Below are 8104 nucleotides of genomic sequence, written 5' to 3' on the forward strand. Positions count from 1 at the left end.
AATAGGTGGATTACCACACGGATTGAAATCCTAGATGTGCTGAGTTCCAGTTCGAATCCAGAGAAACGATTCTATCAGATACAAACTTGATCTTGTGTCAAACCTGAAGAAAATGAAGTAAATAATAACATGATGAGAAATTATAATTCGAATCAACAGAAACGTTTCTATCAAACACACACTTGACCTTGTGTCAAACCTCATGAAAAGGAAGCAGAATCTGTTCTTCAGATGTTGCGCTATATTTTGGGGTCTGGGTTAATGGAGGAGAAATCTTTCACGACTAATACATTTTTTTACTTTTTGTTACTGACCAGAGTGCCTCTTTTGGGGGAGCTGGACCCCCCCACCCCTACTTTAAAAGCCGACCTCATGTCTCACTCTGCCCTCGTGAAGAGGCAGGTAAACAACAAAAACAAAAAAGATGATGTAAAAATATAGCTTCACGGAGAGATAAAGAAACATAGCCTTATAGACGCGTGCGGAAGTATAGCATCAAATGCGAAAGTAAAGATACAGCCTCGTAGGAAATTGAAAGCTAGCAATATCGATATCTAAAATTAGTCGATATGCCTTAAAATTATCATTTAGCAGAACAGGGGACATTTTTTGCTCAAGTTTAAAAAAATGTACTTGAATTCGAGCAAAATCTTCGGACGATTCGTTTCTAGAAGTATATAGGAACAAATACTCTTTTACCAAACCCATGTTGAGATCAAATCGTAGTATCTGTTTAGGAAATGTAGCCTATTATCATTGGACAGCTTAGTCGGATTTAGTAGGTAAATTCACACACAAATATGGTTGGGAAAGTCGCAAACCATCTAATATTATCCAACCGGGTGTTCCTATTTGTCTCTGCACGAGGGCAGAGTTAAACACAAGGCCGGTTTTTAATGTGAAGAAAATCCAGCTCTCCAAAAAAGAACACTCTGGATATGAGCAAAAAAAAAATTGTCTCAGTTGAGAAGGACTTCTCACCCACTGACCCAGGACAGAAAAAAATGTGAAGTGCAGTATCAGAACACACACATCACTTTGTTCTTAGCCAAAAGGCCTATTTACATGCCTCCCCACGAGGGCAGAGTTAGACACAAGGTCGGTTTTTAATGTGGAGGAAAATGCAGCTCCTCAAAAAAGGAGCACTCTGGATATAAACAAAAATAAAAATTGCTTCAGTCATGAAGGATTTCTCCTCCACTGACCAAGGACGGAATATGGAAAAGTGCAGAACCAAAACAGATACAACGCTTTGCTCCTATTTATATAGTTTATTCACTTGAAAGGTTTCAATGAATGTTGACACAATAAAAGTAAAATTATCAAATAAACACACTTTAGGTATGAAGCCCCATCAGAAATTGGGGGGTGGAGGGTTTTTTATATTTGTCTATAAAGCTTTGGAGATTACTCTTGACTGGCACCATTTACCATAACACCGCATTCACACCGTGGAGTTAAACGTACTTAATAAATTCCTTAAATGTTTTTGTAAAAAATGTGTATACGCGTGTGAGTGTGTACACACACACGTGCGCGCACGCACACACACACACAGTGGGTACAGTAAGTATCCGATACAAAGCAAAAAGTTGATTTTTTTTTATTACATGAAAACAAACAGAATAACAAACATTAAACATGATATGAGTAAAAAAGTAACAGAACGGATTTTCCGGGAAAACTCTGGTTGTCCCATTAGGGGTGCCTTTCGGATTAACATGGCTAAAATTGACAATTTTGTGCTCATTAAAAAAATGGATGCTTTGGATTTTTATAAAACTTTCTGAAAAGTTGTAACTAATTGATTTCTATATAATTTTGTTTGTCTATACTTCGTGATAACTCTTGGTGTGCTCTAGTGGTTCTTTTAAGACTAATAAAAACATTCTATTTTTGGGGACAATTTTACCACATTTAGCCAACATTTTCTGTGTATATCTATTTAGCAGTTTTGCATGGTGCTGAACTCGATTTTAAATATGTTAAGGCCTTAGGGATTTTTGGGCTAAATGGGGGGGGTGCAAATGGTGGACTTAGTAATTTCTTTTTTGCATGGTGCCGAACTAAAATTTACATATGTTAAGGCCTAAAACTGAACCGTTTGTTCATTTTTACCAGGATTTGACGTCCCATGGAGACTTTTGGGGCTAAATGGAGGGGGAAATGCTTAACTTAGTCATTTTCTTATGTCTCGTCCACTGTGCACTCATGGGGGACCATGCATGCTTCACTTGTTTTGATAAATACAAATGTCGTATAAATATTATACAAAAATACATTAGAATAGCACTTATTGTTATTGTTTTGTTTTCGTGTAATAAAAATAAACCAACTTTTTGCTTCGTATCGGATACTTATTACATCCACTGTATATATAAAAAAAAACAGAACAAAATGAAATTTGATAAAGTGTTTGAATTTCATAATGTATAAAGTTCCACATTGTGCAAAGTTAATACAGCATAATCACGTTGACACACCGGTTCCCGTCAGATCACCGAAGTTAAGCAACGTTGAGCCTGGTCATTACTAAAATGGGTGACCAATTTGGGAAGTCCAGATGCTGTATGTAGGAGGACGTCGACACCTCTCTGCAAAAAGTTGCAAAAACCTAACGTCGTCATCTCCCCTAACGGTGATATACATGCGACTGGGGACCGTTTGTGAATTTCATACTCCCATGAAACTTCATCCTTTGGAGGAAGCTGGTTAAACCCTGAAGAGGGTTGGTGCTGACTGCATACACACACATTGTGCAAAGTTCAATGAAACTTTACACTATAAAAGTCAAACATTTTATCAAATGATTTTTTTTTATATATCTATCCCTCTCTCTCTCTCTCTCTCTCTATATATATATATATATATTATATATATATATTATATATATATTATATATATATATTATATATATATATATTTTTTTTTTTGTTTACTATACTTTTTTGCTAGCCAAAAGACCAAGCCGTGGGTTACCTGTCTGCTTAAATACTCCTAAAAGTAGTTGATATGCCGTGAAACTGTTATTTAGCGAAACAGAGTAAATATTTTGCTCTAGATAAAAGAAAAGTACTTGAATGCAAGCCAATAACTATGAGGTCAGACTGACCTACAAGTCACGTCGCGTTAGTGAATAGAAAACGTGTGTTTATTTTCTTGCGCTCAAAGTACAGAAAAAATGAAAGAAAACCGAAATACGTACAAATAATAGAAAAAAAAAATCAGGCTAATAATATCAAGTGCAAATTTCTTAGATCAATCAAATCGTCAACCTGGAAAGGTCAGTTTCACTGCTCTGTATTATGGCATTATATGTGAAATGAACTACTGGGCGTATATCAATACAAAAGCTGTAATAGAATAGTTTAATGTTTCTAGTTGATCGAAAAAAGAAAAGCTACAGTACGACAAGGACTCGTCTGAGCTCCAATCTCTGCCCCCTTCGCCAATCTTTCTCGGAAAACACTCGTCTAGCTGAAACCATTGTCAATAACTTTCCCCACGCTTTAACTATGCGTCAATCAAAACGTAGATTCCATGAACAATGTTTCTTTCTTTAGAACTGCACACCCGTGGAACTCTCTTCCGTTTGCCTGTTTCACAGCTGACTACAACTTGGTTCACGATATATTTTTAATTAAATTGTAAGGTGGAAGCACAGATTAGTTACAAAACACCCTTCTCTTCACGTGTTAAGAATGGCTTTCTAAATAATAACGTTATTATTTTAGTACGATACCAAAAATGCATTGAATTTGCGTTTAGATTTTGGGTGCAACAAACCAGTGGGAAAAACTGTCGATAGCAGTAGTAGCACGACGAGTGCTTGTTGTGGAGGTTTTGCAGGGGGCCATAGATTGAAGCTCAGACGAACACTTGCCATAAAAATAAGTATAAAGCAGAGAAAGCCTCGCAGCGTCTCTGCTGTTGAAAAGAGGTTGCAAGAAGGAGAAACGGACATTAAATACAAGATTCCGACTAGGATGTCCCGAGCCGCTGCTCCCCAGATGTGGCAACACTACTCTATTTTAGGACGTATTTTGCTCTTATATATGTAGAGTAAGACAATTTGTGGAGCGGTAAAATGATACAAAGATTGTTCCAGCGACTTTAGCAACAGATCTACTCCCAAACAGTACCTCCAAATTTTTTTGTTATACAGACTGGTAATAAAGCTTGACATTTTACGATTCTAGGATCTGGTTCGTGAGAAGGCTCAGCTATTTTGTCAAGGAGGTATAGCTCGGTTCAGTTTTAGGAGTATATATTCATAAGAATTATCTGTTTCTTGAAGAGAGGGCGCTATATTGCTAGTCGCATGAGGAATGCTAACGGGTGTGCTTGGCTATATTCGTACTATTCCAGCCCCCCTCCTTCTTCTGGGAAGTTGAATTTTTCCCTATGTTAAATCGACTTCCTGTCTAATCTTGCTGACGGGGACGAGGAGGGATATTATTAAGGGATCTTTCTGAAGTTTATATGCCATTGTTTTACGCTTTGCGCTAACGGTAAAAACAGTCAACCCTTACATCGCGGTGGGATTCCATTTTTTTTTTTCATTGTAAAGTAGGGATTATAGCGTGTTGCTAAGCAACATAGAACTTTAATCGCTTTTTCGTTGCTTTCCTTCTCTTACTCTTTCGTTGTCTCTCTTCCTTTCTCGTTCTCTCTCTCACACACACGCACACTTTCTCTTTCCATACTCATTATAGAATAAATGAAAGACGTTTCGTATTACATCGCATCTGTCAGCGTAAAGGTTAGAGTTGAAGATATGGGGGGGGGTAAACGTTCGGTCAGACTTATTAAGTCTCCATTTACTTGCCTCCGCACGAGACTAGAGTTAGACATGAACTTTAATGTCTGTGTGTGTGTGGGGGGGGGTGAGGGGGAATTACCTACCCCAAACTTTGGATTGGAACAAAAATAAAAAAATGCGTCAGTCTAGCAGGAAACCTCCTACATTGACTTAGAACAGAAAAGATGGAATGTAGTGACAAGACGTATGGAACATCTTACTCCTACTTCAAAAGGACAAAGTCAGCTATACAAATTGAACTAGCCGGCATTATATATATATATATATATATATATATATATATATATATATATATATATATATATATATATATATATATATATATAGTGTTGAGGCGATTAATCGGGATAGGGAACCGGGAAAATTGGAGCTTTTTGCGGTATCGGAATCGGTATTGGAATTGGAAAAAATTGCGCCTATTTTCCGATGCCAAAACCGATTCCTGGAATTATCTTTTTTTATTTGATTTTGGTTTAAGAAACATCTTCCACTGCTTGTAGTAATAATAAAATAATAAATATTTACTGATTTAAACTTCCAGTAAAACTAAAATCTTTAGATAATCAAGTCACAAGTGTGTTTTTACGTTTGAGAAAATACATGCACAGTTAAGATGCGTTTTACTTTAATCGGGACAAAATAGCACTTTTATAGTTGAATATTTAGAGATTTATAAAAAATCGGAATCAGTAATTGTATCGGAATCAGGAAAAATATTTGAATCGTCCCACCGCTAATATATATATATATATATATATATATATATATATATATATATATAGAGAGAGAGAGAGAGAGAGAGAGAGAGTGAGAGATAGAAAGAGAGATCAATATCTATACCTATATATATATATATATATATATATATATATACATACATAGATAGAGAGAGAGATCAATATCTCTCTCTATATATATATATAGATAGATAGATAGATAGAGATCATTATATATATATATATATATATATATATATATATATATATATATATATATATATATATATATATATCAAATATGTTTAAGGAAAGTGGATAGATTTTTTATATGGTGAATTTTTAATATATCAGAAGCTCAACGTATGAGGGTGGAGCATAACATAAAAAGATATGAAAACTAAATGAAATAAATATAGGTATGCATGGATTTATTTCCCAGTCCAATAAGTAGTTATAAACGACCTTTATATTTAATCATTACGAAACCTAATGCTTCTCATCAGAAGAGGAGAAGCGAACTAGGTTAGATATAGGGAAATGTGGCATCTAGTTTAAGATACATTAGTATGGAAATGTAAAAGATGTAATATTTCCCTTTTATCTGTATTCTAGCTGTCTTTCCTTGTCTTTAATTCAATTATATATATATATATATATATATATATATATATATATATATATATGTGTGTGTGTGTGTGTGTGTGTGTGTGTGTGTGTGTGTGTGTATAAATATATAAAGTTTTTGTTAAAATTTTTGCGTCTCAACTAGGGCAAAATTAGATAAATGTGAGGAATTCAGCTCCTTTCTACTAGCGATTTTATAGTTGGAAACAAATGGTAAATGCTTTGAAACCCCATCAGCTCACCTTTAGTCAGCAAGCCTACTTTCGGCTTTTTCGTAGTATCCCTTGTCAGTAGTGAGCTTAGAGTTAGAATTTGTAGTTTAGATTCGAAACCCGTTCGCTTGTACAGCAACTTACCTTCATCACGAAAGAAAAAGTAATGATATATTTTTTTCTATTTATTTACAGCCGTCATTAACTTCAGTGTCTGACTACGAACGCATATATGAACACAAGTCGATTTTTAATTGGACGAAAAGACCCTCACCTGATGAGATGGCGGTCTGTATTAGGACGAAAGTTACCTGATTCAAGAAGAATACTCTCTAGATTAGGAGCAATATCAGAACAGATACTACTATGGTAATTAGTTTTATTTACAGATAATAAAAAAATGACTTACGTTTTCACCAAGTTAGGCACAAGGCATCAAAATGTGTGGATAATAGGTGCCGTTGGTCATTATTGTCTAGTCTACTCTTAGCTAGAAACATTGTACTTGCCACAATATTTTATTTCCTCTAGGGGACATTCTACTTTTTAAAAAAAAATCACCAATACGTGTCAGAGAGAGAGAGAGAGAGAGAGAGAGAGAGAGAGAGAGAGAGAGAGAGAGATTAGTGATATTTCGAATCCAATATATTCCGCGATTCCGATACGATCACTGATTCTGTTTTAAATTCCTGATTCTGATACCGATTTCGACTCTTTTGAACTCACTATCTATAGATTTTCTTTTTTAAATTTTCAGATTATCAAAAAAATATTTTTCCGTTTCCGCTACACCAAAATTGTTCCGATTATACGATTCTCGATTCCAATTAATAGTCCCAACACTAATATCGATTATAAAGAGGTAGATAACTAGACAGATACAAATTGTATATACATATATTAGTATTAGTAGTAATAAAACTTTATTTACATATAAGGAGATATAATATTTGATTTTCAGTATTTATTTCAGCAACAGGGTACACACACACACACATATATTCATTTGTAAAGTAAGAAAGTTCCTATTTATCTGAGTCTGTGCGGAAAACATTCAAAATTGACATAATTATATAGTTGTTTCTGTATTACGAAACAGGTGTTCATAAAAAGCTTTACATGTTAAAAGAAAAAAATATACATAACATCTTTGAATTTGGAATATAGTTGTTTTGTCATCTATTTATATGTACTCTGTAGTTACATTTAACATACATTGAGCTTCCTAAATAAAAGGATTGGCATGAATAAAGGGAAAAGTGCAATTGTAAAAGCATATTACATATATATATATAAATAAATATATATATAAATATATATATAAATAAATATATATATAAATATATATATAAATAAATATATATATAAATATATATATAAATAAATATATATATAAATATATATATATAAATATATATATAAATAAATATATATATAAATATATATATATATATAACTGTACACATACACATGTAACGTGCCCGTTTGAAGGAGCGATGTTGCTCCCCATTGTGGAGATTCAGATCCCCCTAAACCCTGAGTGAGGCCGGGTGAATATGCTGAGATTGTCTGTTGAACGTTAATTGAATCCCGGACAGCGGCAGGTGACCTATCATAAGGAATGTGTATTGTACTTGAAGAAAAACAGATATAAATCTTATTGTTTAAAAAACCCAATGACAGGAAATGTCAGAATAATGTAGAAACGAGATCATGTACTTGTTGGC

The 8104-nt window shown here is 34.1% G+C and overlaps 1 protein-coding gene and 1 pseudogene across 4 annotated transcripts in view; one reads left to right on the forward strand and one right to left on the reverse strand.

Moving 5' to 3' along the window:
* Window positions 1-8104, reverse strand: part of LOC145247948 (uncharacterized) — a 173034-nt gene that overhangs the window by 36427 nt on the left and 128503 nt on the right. The gene's annotated exons all lie outside the window — the stretch shown is intronic.
* On the forward strand, window positions 2457-2575 carry LOC145248581 (5S ribosomal RNA; annotated as a pseudogene).

The sequence above is a fragment of the Euprymna scolopes genome, chromosome 26 (genome assembly GCF_053919585.1).
Source record: "Euprymna scolopes isolate OS-2025 chromosome 26, ASM5391958v1, whole genome shotgun sequence".
Lineage (NCBI taxonomy): Eukaryota > Metazoa > Mollusca > Cephalopoda > Sepiida > Sepiolidae > Euprymna > Euprymna scolopes.